The sequence below is a fragment of the Excalfactoria chinensis genome, chromosome 12, assembly GCF_039878825.1.
Source record: "Excalfactoria chinensis isolate bCotChi1 chromosome 12, bCotChi1.hap2, whole genome shotgun sequence".
Lineage (NCBI taxonomy): Eukaryota > Metazoa > Chordata > Aves > Galliformes > Phasianidae > Excalfactoria > Excalfactoria chinensis.
In genome coordinates, this window is record NC_092836.1 from 5,041,011 (window position 1) to 5,059,387 (window position 18,377).

The 18,377-nt window shown below is 41.9% G+C and overlaps 1 protein-coding gene across 4 annotated transcripts in view; it reads right to left on the reverse strand.

Moving 5' to 3' along the window:
* Nucleotides 1-18,377, reverse strand: part of TAFA1 (TAFA chemokine like family member 1) — a 199,702-nt gene that overhangs the window by 19,839 nt on the left and 161,486 nt on the right. The gene's annotated exons all lie outside the window — the stretch shown is intronic.

The following is an 18,377-nucleotide window of genomic DNA, read 5'->3' on the forward strand; positions in this document are numbered from 1 at the left end:
AGAAAGAAGAAAGTACACGATATGTGGAAAAAGGGTCTGGCCACTTGGGAACAATATAAGAATGTAGTCAGGGACTGCAGAGATGCGACCAGGAAGGCTAAAGCCCACCTGGAGCTGAATCTAGCTAAGGAGATAAAGGATAATAAAAAAGGGTTTTTTAAGTACGTTAACAGCAAAAGGAAGGCTAGAAAGAATGTGGGCCCCATACTAAGTGAAGGGGGTGTTCTGGTAACGGGGGATGATGAGAAGGCGGAAATACTGAACGCCTTATTTGCCTCTGTCTTTAGTGAAAGGGCTCTCCCCCAGGAATCCCAGACTCTGGTGGTTGATGAGAGAATCTGGGGAATGGGAGATTTCCCTTTAGTCAGGGAAGAGGTGGTCCGTGAGTGCTTAGGAAACATTAATGTCCATAAATCCATGGGACCTGATGGGGTGCACCCGCGGGTGCTGAGAGAGCTGGCAGAGGTTTTTGCTAAGCCACTCTCTGTAATTTTTCAGAGGTCTTGGAGAACTGGGGAGGTGCCTGAAGACTGGAGGATGGCCAATGTCACTCCGGTCTTCAAAAAGGGCAAGAAGGATGACCCGGGTAATTATAGGCCAGTCAGCCTCACCTCTGTCCCAGGGAAGGTGATGGAACAGCTTGTGCTGGATGCCATCTCCAGACAACTGGGAGAAAAGGAGGTTATCAGGAGTACTCAGCATGGGTTCACCAAGGTCTGTGCTGCCATTCAGCAAGACCTGGACAGGCTGGAGAGCTGGGCAGTAAGAAACCGGATGAGGTTTAACAAAAGCAAGTGTAGAGTCTTGCACCTGGGTAGAAATAATTGCATACACCAGTACAGGTTGGGGGAAGACCTGCTGGAGAGGAGCTCTGCTGAGAGGGACCTGGGCGTCCTGGTGGACGACAGGTTGGCCATGAGCCAGCAGTGTGCCCTTGTAGCCAAAAAGGCCAATGGCATACTGGGGTGCATTAAAAAGAGCGTAGCCAGCAGGTCAAGGGAGGTGATCCTCCCCCTCTACTCTGCCCTGGTGAGGCCTCATCTGGAATACTGTGTCCAGTTCTGGGCTCCCCAGTACAAAAAAGACAGGGATCTCTTGGAAAGAGTCCAGTGGAGGGCCACAAAGATGGTGAAGGGCCTGGAGCATCTCCCCTATGAGGAGAGACTTAGGGAACTGGGTCTGTTTAGCCTTGAGAAAAGAAGGCTGAGAGGGGACTTGATCCAGGTTTATAAATACCTGAAGTGTGGGAGCCATAGTGGCGAGGCTGGTCTGTTTTCAGTAGTGCGTGGGGACAGGACTAGGGGTAATGGGCTGAAACTTCAGCATAGGAAGTTCCGCACGAATGTGCGCAAGAACTTCTTTACAGTGAGGGTGACGGAGCACTGGAACAGGCTGCCCAGGGGGGTGGTGGAGTCTCCTTCTCTGGGGATATTCAAGACCCGCCTGGACGCCTACCTGTGTGACGTGGTGTAGGGAGCCTGCTTTGGCAGGGGGGTTGGACTCGATGATCTCTAGAGGTCCCTTCCAACCCCTACAATTCTGTGCTTCTGTGATATTTATTGAGGCACATCTCTCCAATACATGTGTGGGAAAGGTCACCTTTTGTCCTGCTATCATTTACACTCCTCAAAGTCCACTTGAAGCTTTACATGCACCACCTCACTGCACACAGGTGAGCACAAACATCCCCAAAACAGAGCCAGTGCAGGTCTGTGATTCCCCACATGATCCCAAGTCTCTCTTACTCTGAGTGCCATCCCTTGGAGATGCCAATTGCCCTCCCTGCTCCAGACAGGGTGAACTCTAAGTCACATCACGAAATCAAACACAAAAAAAGCAGGCAGAAAGGAAAGGAGGCAGAAGGGTTTTTCTCCTTCCCCCTTCCTCCCCCACATACATAAGCACAAAGAGAAGCTTATATAAGCACCACATTTAGAAAGGCGATCGCAAATAATTCAAACATCAAACAAATCCAAGCTTTTCCTGTAACTTCTGCTATCATAAAACCAAGGGTACTGTGCTTTAGGAACACCTCCTCTTTGTTGCACCAGAGGAAAGCACCAGTAATCTCCAGCTCCAACAAGAGAGATAAAAGTAGCAAATAAACCAAGGCTGATACCAAGGAAGAAGAGGAAAGTATTCAAATTTCACCAGGCGCACAATAATTACTAATTCGCAGCAGAAAAGATCACAGTATTTCATGCTTATCCCATGTAATTCATTCACAGCAGTATTCATTTTACTATTAATTTTAATAGAATAATTACCTCTATGAGGAAGAAAGAAACTACGGTTAGTAGGTCAGGTCCTCAGGTGGTGAAGATATGGTGATTTATGCTGGTTTGATGAGTTTTGTAATCTTCCTTTTTCCTTCCTTTGAAAAGGAATTTGGTAATTGACTGATTGCTGGACTTACTACACTGCTAATCTATGCTAAATGGAGCACAATAAGAAGAAATGGTGGCAATGCTAATGCTTAATTATAAGTAAGTTTTACACACGTGCATTCGAATGCTTATGTGTGTGTGTGTGCCCAGCAGATTCGTACACACACAAAGTGTCAAAACACTTCCCAGTGCCATCCCAAGGCTGTATAGTGGAAGAAACAGCTCCCATAGTGACACACACTGCTGAATCCTAAATGTTACGTGTCCAGATTGAGCTCTGCAAAATGGTAAGCAGTTTGGGATTTCAATGAAATCCTTTCTTGAGATGTGGAGCACAGAGAAGATTTTAGAAAATGAGCTGTATAAATGACCAGCAAAATAAGGAGCAGCCAGCTGTTATCACCTCAACTGCTCAGAGAGATATGCAAACCACTTAAAAGTTTGCCCATGGTCACCTGAAACTTTTGATAGAAACGCTTTGTTACCTGGAGCTGCTGCCATTCATGTATTTTCAGCAGCAGCTCAGGCCATAAACCCAGCCGGTTGCTATGCTAACATCCATCTTGCCTTTTCTCCTGCTTTTCCTGACATTTTCCTTTCTTGTTCCTTCATTTTCCTGCTCTCAGCAGCAACCCCAGGTCTGCCTCTTCCCCAGGCTGGTGCAGAAGATGAGAGAAAGCAGCTCTCAGCAGCTTCTGCCTTTGCCTCCCACCTTTACCCAGCTCCAGCTGCTCTAATGTGGCTACTTACTTCAGGGTGCTGTATTATATTAATATGAATTGCACGGAGAATTACTACTGGGATTAATTGAGTTTACAGTCCCATCCAGGAGCATATGCCCTCTTGCTGTAATTAAGATAATCCGTTGCTTGAAACAGAAGTTGAAATACATGGCAATTCTGTCAGCCAGCCGTGCTGTCATTGAAGATTTTACCTCTTGAAATAATAATAATAATAAAAAAAAATAATTCAAGATAATTCTTTCCTTTCTCTCTGCAAAGGTTTCATATTCAACTGTTTCATTTCAGGTTTCCGTTTAAATGGAAACTACCACAGCATTATATGCAAAGAGAAACCAATCTCAGAGGGGAAAAAAAAAAAAAGAAAAACTGAATTCAGATTAAAAAGCTGCCTCTCCACAGATTCTGAAATATGAAAAGCCTGGCTCTGCATGGAAGATTAATGACAGCTCAAATCAGGGAAAGTTTTACCCTAAGTATCCGCTGTTTCAAATGTTGAAACCCTAATTTCATCTGGCCATGCAGCTGGTGTGCGCTGCTCCCTTCTTCTCCTGTACTGCACAACGAGGTGAACAACAAAGAGAAATAATACCTATGCTTATAATCAACCCACATCACTTTGTGACAAAAAAGGTAATTTCTCTCCCTGCATATCTTTTCTCCGCGTTTTTATACCTCGTAATACATGGGCTTTGTTCGCTTCTTATTAAGAAATGCAGATACGGCAGTGGTGACAGAGCCTTGTCTCATGTTGTGGCTTATGAACGGAGCTATTCTTGTATTTTACATTGTAAGTATTTTTTGAAGAATGGACAAAAAGAATATTCAGCCCAAGTGAGTTCAGAGGCTCAGTTGGTATCAGGGAGCATCCAAGGCTCAGTTCTGCAATAGGAGCTCAAGGAAACATCTCCAGCTCTGCCTCACCGGGAGCAGCAATCTGAGCAGAGAAATGCAGGAGGTTTCCTGCAAAGCAGTGCCTTCTTTAGTGGCTGCTTCAGGATTTCATATTTTAATAGAAATTAATTAGTCAAATAGTATTAGCATTTGTTCATTTAAAAAGAAGGTAGAAATAGACAAGTTAGGATGGCTTTTGACTCCTCCTTTCAGTAGTAATGGGGAGGCTCACGGCACAGCAAAATCAGTGCAACATGACACCATAGTCGCCCTTAGCACTTCTTCCACCAGGATTTCAAACAGTTTTCAAGCTCTGCCTTGACATGGCAAAGTCCTGCAACAACAGAAGCAAAAGTGCATTCCCATCCCCACAGCCTGCTCCAGAAAACACAGGCACAATGGGCACCAAATATTTGGGAGGAATACTGGGTTATATTTGTGTCTTCTTTGCTGGGGAGAGAGAGATGTGAGAAGTTTCCTTCCAGTTTCTGCAGGCAGCAGAATAAAAAGGCGCTGATTAATTGTTTGGGAACAGTCGTAACCTTTTATGTAGCTATAAAAACAGGTTTCCCTAAGACTAAATAAATTGGACCCAGGAGAAAGCTCAAAAGGCACACATGTACATTTATTATCACTGCTGAGAAGAAAACTCTTTGAAAGCTAAGGAGCCTTATAAAATTATTTTTTAAAGTCATTGTATTTGCTATTAGTTTCAGGCAGAGAAAATTTAGAAAACACTGCATGGTTGTTAGTGCTTTTAATTATTATTATTTTTTTAAAAGAAACTGTAAATCTTAATTCAGACAGTCACTGAGGCCAAGTCAAGCAGGTGGCCAGCTGAGGAATTTAGGAGACACACTGAGAGGAAGGGGGAAAAAAAACCCACAACAACCATTTTGACAAACAACTGTGCAATGAATTAAACATATACAGTATAACATCTTATCTGTACCATTTCAGGATGCTGGAAGTGATGGGCAACAAGAAAACACTTTTGCAGCTTCATCTCCCCTTGCAGGATCACATAAAAAATGTCTGCTTGTATTGCAGCTTGGTCAGATCTTGCTGAATTCTGAAGCAAAGGGGAGCAAAGGGATCAGCACCACGGAGACAATATATATATTTGATAACCCACAGGGATTAGGTGTGATTGATCTCAGTACAGCATGCTGCATCACACATTTGTTCTGGAACCACAGAGTAACAGACAACTACCAGAAAGAACCACAGATGCACCTTCTTCCATTTTTAAGACCTAAGAGAAGTCAGCCATGCTGTATGCAAAAGAAGATCTGAGAGTATAGAGTAAGACTTGACATTTAAGCTGCAAGTCTGAAATGCATGCATGCAGCTATGGCTATGTGAGAAGATGAAGGGAAAGAATGAAGAGGCAGAGATGCATTCAGCCTCTGATGGTGGCTTGCAAAGATGAAAATAAACTATTATTTATATGAATGTTGAGCACATCTTTATAAGATACACTTAGTATTCAAGACAAGGAGGCTGTAATCTGCTGATTTTGCTGAAAACATTAGAAGATACGCACACATGGAAAAATGGGTATTGTACACAATACTCATATTGCATTTCCAGTGATGCTATTTCCCATAAAGAACTTCCCATTTGCAGCATTTTATACAGCTTTTCTGTAGTTGTTATTTGTTTGTTCTACTGGCCATGAAATTATTGGCAAAACCCCCCCTCTATTCTGGCTCACACAGGGCTGGATTTATTTTTCCTTTAATTAATATTTTTTAATTTACTTTTGATCATAATCAGAATTACTATCTTATTAATTTCTTAACTATCTGCTTTCCATTTGCCACGTGGCCATTTCTCAGGAAAGGTAAATTGCAAGCGGAGAATAACTTTCTATGGATAAAAAATGATGCAGATCCATTTCTGGATTTGGAAATCATGAGGAAAATTCACAGCTGGAAACACAAACACAAACACAGTGGAGTATGGAGAGAAAAAGCAACAACTGCATTCTCCAGCCTGACAATGGCATGAATCTTCAATATTACAGCAGATGGACTTCAGCCAAGGCTCTAAGCTATAAAATATTCTAAAAATACAAAAAAAAATCATTGCCCTAATTCATCTAGAAGACGACGACTGCAAATATGCTTTACAATGTGCACGACAAACAAGGGTAGCATCGAACATTAAATCCACAAGCACTTCACAATGCAGGACTTCTTTCTAACCAGATATGCAATCTGTTATCCTGCTAATTTTGATTCTGTCTCTTTCTATCCTCTTCTTTTTAGTGGTGACTGGATATGATTAAGAATTAGTTTGCTCCATTTAATCCTAATTCATGCGTGTCTCAAACTTCCTACCTTATTTGCCATTGCTGTTTACCTATAATGCTATAAGCTATAGTTCTCAAGATTCCTATGATGACAGCAACCCAGAGAGAGAACATAACTGATCCAAACCATTCTCATCATCAACCTTAATGTAAATGTCATCTTTTTATCCTCATGTGATTACAAATCAGCCAGGGATCTTTGCAGATGTCTATACCATAGAAAAGAATGGATTGCCATAGGCTGCTGCATAGTGCAAGCAGATCCTTCCCTTCCAAAAGGCATGGAAACAGTCAAGACAGCTTGAAAAGACAATCAGTGTTCAAACATCATCTCAGCTGCCTCTCTTTGCTGCTTTCCCAGGAAACTGTGTCAGCTCCTTGAAGCATTTCCTCCAGAGCCTTCTTCTGAAACAAGTGAAGGGTAAAAGCTTACCCCAATGCACAGCAAATCTCTGCTTGCTCAGTGAACAGTATATGTACACTGAAACATTCCTGTAGAGTTATTCCATGGCAGGAGATAGTGGGAAAAGACTATCATACAAGTTAGACTTTGCTTATAGCAGTTGATGGTGAAAGAAGAAAGTCAGCTATGTGTTTATCTAGAAACAATGTCAATAGGATATCATAGAGAGACTAATTTAGTGCCTTGAAATAATTTGAATGAGACTTGTTGATTCTCCTAGCAACAGAAGTTCCTTTTATGCTTTTATTGGCAGAAGGGTGAAACACAAGAGAAGCTCTTCTCCACAGGAAACATCAAATGATATTAGAACTGCTGACACCACCTTGGCCAGAGATAGATATTCAATTAACCAACTCACTTTTTGACAGTAGGCATCTGCACGCCCTGCTTTGTGATTCAGTTCCCTACACATACTGCAGGCAAAACACCAGCTTATATGTATGCTTATAATGTGAGGATGGGTACACATAGGCACAACACCTGAGTGACCTGAACAGGGAAATTTCAGCCCATCCTTAGAGCTAGAATTGTGAGAATTTCACAATCCATTCTGCTCTGTAATACAGACCAATAACTCATGCCTTTGCAGAGGCAGTCCTGTTAGCATGCCAATGGTACAGCTGCAGCACAAAACTTTACTCTCCAACCTTCCCTTGGAAAATATACTCCATAGAACATCCTGAGTTGGAAAGGACTCACAAAGACCATCAAGCATAACTCCTGACTCCGTATGGGATCATCCAAAATTCAACTGTCCAAATGCAAACTTGGGCAGCTTGGTGAGTTGACTACTGCCCTGGGGAGCCCATACCAGCACCTTTTATTTTTTTCCACAATAAATGATAATTTTCTTCTAATTCAGAAGAAGTGTGGAGTCTTACTTTGACTATAAAAAGACAAGAGATCATTCCCATCTGCAAGAGGCTCTAGTCACCTGAACACAGATACTGTGGAATCCCTGTTACTGGTGAAGGCCAGAAGGCCAGATCAGATCAGTATTTGCCTGGGATGGGGTGTGAGTATATTTAATCATGCCTTCAAATCAAGCGGTAAGAATAGATGACCTCTTGCAGTCTGCATTTCAGTGAGAGGAGAATAAAACATTTTATAACTTCTGATCAAATTCACCATCTGCATGAAGCTAAAATACACACAGGGCCATGGAGGCTCATGAAGTCTTAGTGTGGATCCAAAGACATATGACAATGTCAACAAAACATGAATAAACGTGATTAGCACCTAACTGTTTTCAACACCTAAAGTCTCCCTCTCCCTTCCTCCACTCCGCTAAGGCAGCAGTTCCTAAGCAGGAAAGAGAATCCCAGAAAACTCCAGCCTTGAGTTGTATTTTATCTGGATTTCACTTCTTGGGGCATCTTTAGAAAACTTCATTCATGGCCACACCCTTAATTATAAAGAGCAGGAATGCACTGTAAGCACAATTAATTCCTCATAAGGAGCAACTGTGAAAAAGGTAAATTCCTGTTTAGCTCTTTTGATGATTTGGCAGATTTGAAATTTGCAGACTTGAATAAAATCAAAAGAGTTCAGAGTAAAATACCCATTAATGACATTTCACAATGGAGAGAGCTGTGGACAAATGTAGGTCAGAATTTGAGAGCAAACCTTGCTTTAGGTATTGACTGTTCTGAGCTGGGTAACTTGCCACTCTCTAAAGATATTCACTTTTCAGGGAGTGTGTAGATCAGATCTCTTAGAAAATGAAACTTCTATGAAGGTCTGTCCATTTGGTGATCCATCATTATGCACCACTTCATAAAAATCTCAAGTAGACTCTTCTCTACTCTAAATGCTATTTCTGCTCTAAAGCTGTGCAAAAGAGGCTATACTCATTTCTTGTCAAGAACCTGAATCAACACTCCTGGAAAACTCCCATTAGCTTGAATGTGAATTGCCTCATGCCAATATAAGGTTATAAATATGGAATAGTACCACTGGCACAGAACTGACACTATTCTGAAATATGAGGAATGCTTACCTTGGTCTATTTTATTCTATGTGCTGCTTCAGTAATATAGCTTCCAAGGCCTACCAAGGTTTGCAGTAATCCCCTAATTTGCATCAAATGTCTATCCTACATTCAATGGCTTTTTAATGTCTCTGCGATTCCAGAGGGCAGCGATACTGGACATGCAGTTTTGGCATAAGGCCACCTGAAATATGGTGTTTCCTTTGCAGCATTTTATTAGCAAAAGACTAGGTAATAGAAAGAGCGTTCATGGAGGTGTAAAATAATAATAGCATTGAGATATCGATTTATAAGGAACTGGTTTTAGATTACAGCAGTATAAGCAATACTTAAAGGCTGACAGCAAATAACAAAAAAAGTATTTGAATTATTACTGGAGAGAGAAACGTGAAATGCAAGGAGCTACAAACTGAGCAGCAAGCTGGAGATGAGAATAAGATGCATCATCAGCACAAGGAGTTCTAGAAGGGAGCGCAACATGTCAGTTTGATGCCAGACATTGGTAAAGGAAATTAAGTCAGCATTTTGCAAGCAAAGAAAAAGGAAGAAGAGAGAAACTTGCCCAAGCAAGCTAGTGGAAGAACCAAGAAGTCAAGGACAAGGCTATGATCTTCATTTCCATTGGCTGTAGCATTTTCTTTTTGAACGAAGTGACATTAACATGGTGCTGCAACACCATCGGAAATGAAAAGACTAAAGGGACAGCTAAACCTAAACAGATTGCATCACTATATCACCTTTCTTTCCGGCACGGAAGAAGATTAATCAAGACGGAACTAAAAGTGTGTCTTTGATGAAATGCTTAAGTGGCCACACTTGAACTGCGAATTATTTGCATCAACTAGAGGATGAAACAGTAGTTTTCCACTATGCTGCAGGAAATAGTGGCCTGCTAAATAACTCTTTTAACTTTCCTCTGACACCTATTGATTATATTCAATAGAAATTAAGAGTAGAAGGCAATTAAGTTCAAAATTTAATGGTGTTCTGCTCCTGTTAATTTACCACCTGACCTGATCAATACACTGCACTAGATAACAATCTATTCCAGCATCCCTTGGTTCCTCCAGCATCCCTTCCATTAGAATTATTATAATGACAAACAAGTAACTTTTAATCAAAAAATACATTAAAAAAATAATGTATAAGATAATTAAAAATTGGATTATTCACAGTTTGCAGTGAAAAAACAGCTTAAAACTATATTGATATTTTCAACACAGAGCTTGGACTTTGTCAAAATATTGGATAAGCTACAACCTTAGCCCTGCAGAACCCTCTGGAAGTAAAATATCAAACAGGTTTTAAACAGCTTACACACAGAGCAGTGTGAGAGAAACAAACACCTTAATCTAGAGGGCAAAACCACAATGTGAAACTAAAGATCAATAGCAGTGAAAGAAACTGTATTGTGCTGCAGTTTCTTTTGTACATAGCAGTTAAGGTCTCCAGGTGAATAAACACAGTGTAGTTTCAATGTAGAACGAACTCTGTCAAAACCAAATAGAAGTTCTGAGCTGACTGACATTGGAATGATGTCACGTAGGACCTCTCACCAGAACTCAGTTAGCACTTGTAAATTCACTGAAACATTAAAGAAAACAGAGATGGGCCAGTACTCAGCACCTCCTCTGTTCCCCAGGGTGACACATTAGAGCTGGAGGGTTACCCCCCCTTACCCAACTTCTGGGCATCCCCTCATCTTTTGCCCTGCAGCTCCACACAGCACTGGGTGACCTTGCTGACCACAGGGATGCTTTTGCTGCCTGTGCTGCAGAACTAATCCCGGAAGCAGACAATGTAGTAGGAAATGGTGACCAGCAGTACAGCACGTGTCAAGCAATGAGGCTTAGATGGAGAAAGTTCTCCATCCAGCAGCAGAACCATCCATCATCTCTCTCCACATGTGTGTCTATGTGCACACATGCGTGCCAAGGCAGCTGGCTGAATTTCATCACTTTTCTTTTTTCTTTTGCCAAAACTCAACATATCAGCATAAAGTCAAAACAAAACATGATGAGGCTTTCTCAAAATACTCTCTTCCTTGATCGGCTGCATCTCTACCAGCACTCACTGCCTAACCAGAGCACCATTAATCACTATGAAACATTTTCATTTATTTTGACACTCAAGAAAAATTGGAAGGAAAAACATTTTTTGAATGGGAATGGAAAGCAGGCTGCAGGAGTATCTCCTTTTACCTTAGGGCTACCTAAAATGGAGCATAAAGCAGGACTCGGCCAGTCTGCCCCTCACCCTTCTATACGTTCTATATGTTTATCTCATTCTTCACAGATACAGCAACAGTTGTATGGTTTTACTATATTTAGATACTGCACAGTGGCATTTCTAAGAAAGAAAGATTACAGTCCCCTGCTGGGGAGAGGAAACCAAGCATAGCCCTCTTGGTCCCTGCAAAACTCCTGGCAAGAACCTCCCAGTCATCGATGGAGCTGTTCTTTTAGTGAAAACAAACAAACAAACAAAAAAATGGCTGTAATAATTTCAGGCACCTGTCATTTTAGCTAAAAAATGTGGCAAAAAGCAGCAGCATCTACATTCCTTGATATAGTGCACTATGCCATGAATTGAGTATGGGGTAGACAACCAAAATATGTTGTACAGGCAGGACACCATTCTTACACAGCTGATTTATAGTCCATGGAAAGCTAGAGTTAGCAAGACCTAATATTTCAGGGAAAGCCAGCAGAACAAGCTCACAATCCACATCCTGAGCACAGGGATATCACATAAAGCCTTGCCCATAACTCTGCTCAAACCTACAAGCTCAGCAGAACCAGGCTGTGCTCTGGAAGGCCCTCTCTATTCTTTTGGGACTTGCCAGCAGTGTTAATGCTCTCAACTACAAAGTTCCTGACCATCAAACAGTCATAATTAGAAAAGGAAAGTAAAAAAGCATCAATATCAGAATAAAATTCCAGCGAAATGCAACTAATACTCCCTAATCAGGTGCAGATATCCACTCGAATAAACCCAGACAAACAAAAAACCACAGAGCCAGCACTCAAAGTGGTATTGAAAATACAGCAGAACAGGTCATTAAGATCCAGGTTCTTACAGGATTTCTACTAATGATACACCAGTGAAATCAAGAAGGTGCATTTATCACTTTGCATTTTTAGCAGCAGCAACAGAGATCCATGTGTTATATTTGCATCTTATCTCACGCCATGTAAAGCAAAGCCTAACTAATGCTTCACAGTCAGCAGTTTATTTGATTTAGGAATGTATCTTCCATCCATGAGCAGCCTGCTCACCGAGGGCATTGATTACCCTTTGGTTCTTATAGAACTATTGGGTGAAAAATTTTGAGAGGACATTTTGCTTTCCAGCTCTCATGGCAGCATTTCAGACATGCATTACTGCCAGTTTGTTAGCTGGGCTGAAGTCCTTTGCTCTAAACCACCACTGATTTACTACTGAAGTACTGCTTCCTCACAGGTCATATGTTTGGATTAGATCTGAGACCTCAGGGGTGTTTAAAAGCAAGATTTTCTATTGCTATTTCTATTGGTTTAATAGTAATCCAATAATAAGTGATTCTAATCCCCATTTTCTTTTCTAAATACCAGGCTGCTTTTCTTTCATACAGAGAGGAAAGGAAAAAAAAAACCCTAATTAAAGAAGGTTAAATCAGTAGGGTAGAAGCTCCTTACAGGGTTTAAATTATAAAAGCACTCACAATCATTTTTTCTTCTACATCAAATACATTTTTTAACAATTAGGCTGTAATATTATTAGCAACTCTGCCCCAGACTTCCACACTACATCACATGCAGATGCACACAGCCCTTTCATACCATCTCTCCTTACCTTTGTGGGACCAACTTCCTCACCACTGAGAACCAGAAAAAAGAAGAAGGAAGAAAGAAAAAAAGCTTGTACTCCTGTACAAACAACAACCAACCTCACACTTAACTTTCAGCCTCCCTACTACCTGCTTGGCCAACAGAGCCTCAAGGTGCAAAGTGCCCACAGCTGCTCCCCCTCTCACCCTAAAGGAAGTCATCATTAAACCTGGGTGGGAGCTCTCATGTGGAGCTTCTGCTTAATCACTGACTTTGGAAGCAGCTATAGAGTAGTGGGAAGCTGCCAACACTAACTTCCTAAAGGTTAATACTTACAACTACATTTTGGCTGATATTTTCAAAGTTGCCTAAAGGGAATGGATGCCTAGTCCCCATTAATTTTAATAGGAACTGGGCAGGAAGAGTCCTTATGGGGCTCTGACTATTTCAGCCCATTACTGCTGGTGACATAAGGTTTGATATTGCAGAAGGCTGATTACCTGCTGGGAGTGCTGGAGCTAATGCAGCTCCCATATTTTGGCTTGGAAAATTGAATAAGTAAAATGCATGAAGAGCGTAGCTGTGCTTACCATAAATGATGAGTTTAAAATTAAAGTGAGTCATGTGGAAAGGGTCTCACCCAGATCTTGTTATAAGTGAATGAAATATACTGATTCAGTATACTGAAATATACTGATTCAGTGCAGGGCACACATGCAGGTGTTTTCACTGAAGATCTGTACATAAGGGTCACTACATTCACTATTAAAAATAGTACTGTATTTTGCCACACTACATCAGTGCTTGTGCTTGCTTAACCTTGAGCAGTTATTGCAGTGAACTAAGTGGTTCATGGAAACATTAACTGGAATAATGCTTTTCTGGGATAGCAGATTAGCAAACTGCTTTCTGACAAATATGGATGGAGGCCTGTTTCAAAACCTGCAGGGTATGTACCTGCTGAGTAGGAAACTTGGCAAAAAGTCTCACTTGAAATAAAGCTTGTGCTTGAAATGCACTTACTTGATTCCTAAATGTAAGGCAATTCTGCAATGTCAGTGTGTGAAAATCACCCAAAAGAGGTTATGGGCAGACAGCAGCTCCTACAGCTACCTGCTGTGCTCTGGGAGGAGAGACTGGAAACGCGTGTGATCAATTTTATGGATTATCAGTTCTCTGAAATCAATAAAACACCTGCTGACTTGTCTGCCTCCAGTTGCAGTGGCCAGATTAATCCACGGAGTTCAACACAACGGACAATCCTCTTGCTAAATTAGTGACTCTCACTGGAACTTATGGCATCAGTAAAAAGAATTAATGACCTGTATTCTCCTTACAACAATTTGGTCATTGTCTCTTTAAAATCTCATTCTGCAATAGCTTTAGGTTCTTGTCTCCTAAAGAGCAGCGTTTTCCATTTTTAATCATCCATTTTCTTTGTGTTCATATCCTAATCCTACAAAACACATTCCAGCCTTAAGAACTGGCTCCTTGTTTATAGACACAAGGTAGCTGTGGAAGAAAAGAAAAAAAATCTTACTGCTCTGCAATGCTCCAATCACGTATTTTCTTCACCACGTTGGAGCCGCCTGTAGACAAGCAGCATTTCACAGCCCTGACACACTGAAAACACAGTAGCTGATGCAGAAAAGATGTACGACGTGACCCTATGCAGAATTAGCCACTGAGAAATATGGTCCCTCCTGACAAAGATAAATTATCATCTGAATTACCGCAGAGGTTTGATGCAAGGAGATGTAGTACAGATGCTAACCTGACCTTAATGTTTCTCTAAGCAGCTCTTGGCCACTGGTTAGCTGAATGCTGGCTCTTGACATTCCCTAAACACCATAGGAAGGATTAATAGACAGTCACCATTCTCTTCATTTTCCTAAACTCGACAAACCATGTCCTCATTTGGTATAAACCAGCGGCTTTCTCTGGATTTTCACAGCTGAAAAGCTGGCTCTGGGTGCCCAGTGCTTTCTGGATGCAATTTGATCATCGTACTGATACCACACATGGATGCCACGACCCAGATTACCTCAGTGTTCATTTAAAAGCAGAACGTAAATATTTAAAGCTGTACTTCCTGAGCTGCCACACATCCTACTTCAGCTGGCAAGATTGCTCCATACAGACACAGTGCTTGATAACAAAGCTCTTTCTCCAGCCAGCTCACTACCTCTGCCTCCAAAACCCCCTTTTCAGTATTATGATTAACACTTAATTCCACCTGTAGGACAAGAAAACTCCTACTGCTTTTCCATTTAGCCTCTGGCTGGCTTATGAGAAGTATTTCAGAGAAATGTTACTTTCCTCTGTATGTTCCTGTGCGCCTTCCTGCAGCTAAGCAGCCATGCTGGGCTCTCGTTTCATTGTAAAGTGGCTGCTTGTGCACCTTGGTGACTATAAGGGTTCTCCTCCTTTATGTGGTCACTGAGGCTGCCAGCTGGGGTGTGGAAAGTGCCTGCCCACCCTGTGCAGGTGGAGATACAGCCATGCTGATGGTGGCCTTTTCCCTTCTTAAAAAAGAAAAGCAACAACAAAATTAGAATAAAAATATGTTTTCCTGTGGAAGAAAATCATTGGGATTGAAGTCTGAGCTCTGCACACTTCCATACTCCATCAGAGGTGGATTAGTCAGCTCTTTGGGCATGGTATTAGAGGGGTGATTGCTTTGCTTTGCAGGAAACCATAATGTCAATAAGAAAAGAAAGAAATATAAGATGTGGGTAGGGAGATAAATTCTAGCTTAGATGAAGAGATGCTCAGGTGATCTCAATGGCGGCACCATCCTCACTCCAGGGAGACAAGCTCATCCATCTGCTTCTCCTCAGTGCCTGGCCGAGGTCTGCAGGCAGAACACACATGGCACAAATGGGAACTTCAGCCCATACTGGCTACAAATTTGACACCCGAATATCCTCCCATGGTGTGCCTCAGCCACCAGAACATGCCTACACTTCCAAACAGCACTGGGTGCTACGTTGAAGTGGACGACCCTCCATGAAGTCAGCTCTTCTGCACCAGCTGCAATGGCGGGGCAGCACCAAGGTCATTTCAAGAAGATGAGTTTCCAGACAAAAGCAAAGTCTGAAAATATTCCAGCACAAAGTTTGGCTTCTTTCTCTGCCTCTATTTTACAGTGTATGCAATACGCTCTGATTTTTTTATTTAATTTTTTTTTTTTATTATTTTTTATTTTTTGAGCTTACTAAATGGGTGTCAGTAGGGAGCAGATACTTTTTTTTTTTCCTCTTCACAAATGAAGTCATCTGAATTCACCAAATCAAAAAATACGAGACTCCCGCTCGGTTCCGTGGTGCTGCAGAAGGACAGGGCTATAGATTTTCCCAGGAGTGTGAAATAATTCACCAAGCCTGCTCGTTATTCATACAGACAGTGCATTAATAATGTGGGACCCTGAGATCTCCTCTCATCTAGGCTGAAGCGCAGCTAGAGGGATGAGAAGCTGACTCTTTCCGTTGCAAAAATTAAAAAAAGCACCTTCTTTTTTTCTCCTTTTTTCTTCAAGAAATAAAAACTGATTGAAAGTATTTTCACAGAGTGGGGAAGGAAAAGAAAACAAGAAAAAAAAGAGGCTTTTTGGGGATACCACCTAAAGTACACACAAGATAAATAGAAAACCACTGGCTTTGCGACGCGAACCATTTTCACTCGATGTAAGCGCTGATAGATACAGAATTATATTTAACAAAGTATTTGCCAAAGATCTGGCTCAAAGTCAATGGGAATCTTTCATCTGACTCTGCAGGACTCGAATCTTGCTTTTACTCTGGGAGCTTTCCATATTTCCTGTGCCCATCTCTTGCTGGTATGAGCTGGGGTAGGGTGTGTGGGCAGGAGCCAACTCAAGCTCCTGCAGGGGGTGAGCTGAGCCTCTGCTGGTGCAGGAGCACAGCCCTTTAATTATGAATGCTCACTTTACAGCTGGCAACCTGTCCATAATTTAAAAATACAATAACCTAGCTCTTGTCAGCAGCGTGGCTGCAATTACTTCCTGCCCAAGGAGTGACCTATGGGCCATGACCTTTTTACGTGTAGGCTCTGGATAAGAGCAAGGAGGGCGAATGCCAGCAAAGAGCCCCAGTGTTGATGAATGCTGTCCTCTCCCTGCTCCTAATAATGCACAGGGAAAAATAATGTGCAGTATCTACGATCAGTAGCACAGGGAGAGTTGTGAAGTACTGGCCCAGAGTGGCATTAAAAGTCGTGGTGCTCCCAAGAGTCATTAAGACTTGTTTTGAGTTTGTTAGCACTGTCCTGACAAAGTCTGATGTAAATTCACAGGGCTGCATGGTGGCTAGTGATGGATGGTCCTCAAACTAATAGAAACCTGAAGTATGTACATGCGAGTGAATATTTCATACATTACAGAATGATTTGAAAGCTGATGTGCTCCAAGGCCAGGCTAGGAGAATAGGAAACACTGGGTTCATTTCATTTTATTGTTCATATCAGTGACTGATTTCCCTCTGCCCTGATGCATGGCTGGGGTAAAGTAGGCCAGCAGTAGGTATGGGATGCCAGCACACTGGTCCCACTCCATGGGAGCAAACACTTTAAATCCTGTGTTGCTGACAACATGGAGGGCAATCTCTTAGACCTTGGCAGTGACATTTCCTAGAGGAACAACTTGGGAGAAAGAGGGAATGCACAGAAACTGGGAACAGTTTTTGTAACGCCTTCCTCCTTTCTCACTGATTTTGACCAGTGCTAAAAAGCTCTCATTTCCTAAGAGCATTCAACATGTACAGCCTGTGCGATGGTCCCTTCTTGACCAATTTCTAAAGCCAGTGCATGTGCTTTTCTTTTATTGCATGCTCTGTGGTCCAATCAATTTCGCAGAGTGTTGTGTAAAAGATGCTGACTGGCTCTGACAGTTTGAAAGAGAGTGGAGGAAGAGTGAAGGGAAGGAAACTGGGAATTCAAGCACTACAAAAATGTGTGCCTGAGAGCATCATTAACCATAACACAGTAAACTTCAGCACTGTTGAGCAAATTATGTATTATTCAAGGCGCTGAAGAACACATGGGCATAACCACCTGCTGAGTGTACAGAATGGCTCAATACCTCTGTAAATGATATGGTAACATGCACATTATTTGCCACATGAAAGTGACAGTACTAAAATTATGAACATTTTGTATTCCTATTACATTTTAAGAGCAATGATGTGAAGTATTCGATCTGCAAGAATATTTCTAAAGCTTTTCTTTTGATACTTACACAGGAACCCCAGGGGGTCACTTGGCCTCTGTGCCCACTTCCTTCACATTTGTTGTTTGTGACCAGGCTACATCAGTGTAGAAAAGGTATTCTACACCTGTGTCTGATCAAACACTCAGGTGGAGTTTACTGAGTACTAAAGTACATGTAGCTTTCCAAAAAAATCTCTGCCTGCAACACAAAAGTGACCAGAAGACTGCTTTGCTAATGGAGGAAACTGAAGAAAACTGCAAGTCATGTGCAAATAGCAGGGAAGGGGTAGGGGTAGGGGGAAGGGGAGAGGAGAGGAGAGGAGAGGAGAGGAGAGGAGAGGAGAGGAGAGGAGAGGAGAGGAGAGGAGAGGAGAGGAGAGGAGAGGAGAGGAGAGGAGAGGGAAAAGACATGAGTTGAGTGTACAAATCAGTTCCCTGCTGTCACTTGTTCATTGCTGCTCTCTTGTTCACCCAGTCAGCTTGATTGGTGCCAGCCACAAAAGGAAAACTTATCCTATTCGGAAAGGTGACATCAATTTTGCATGAAGATT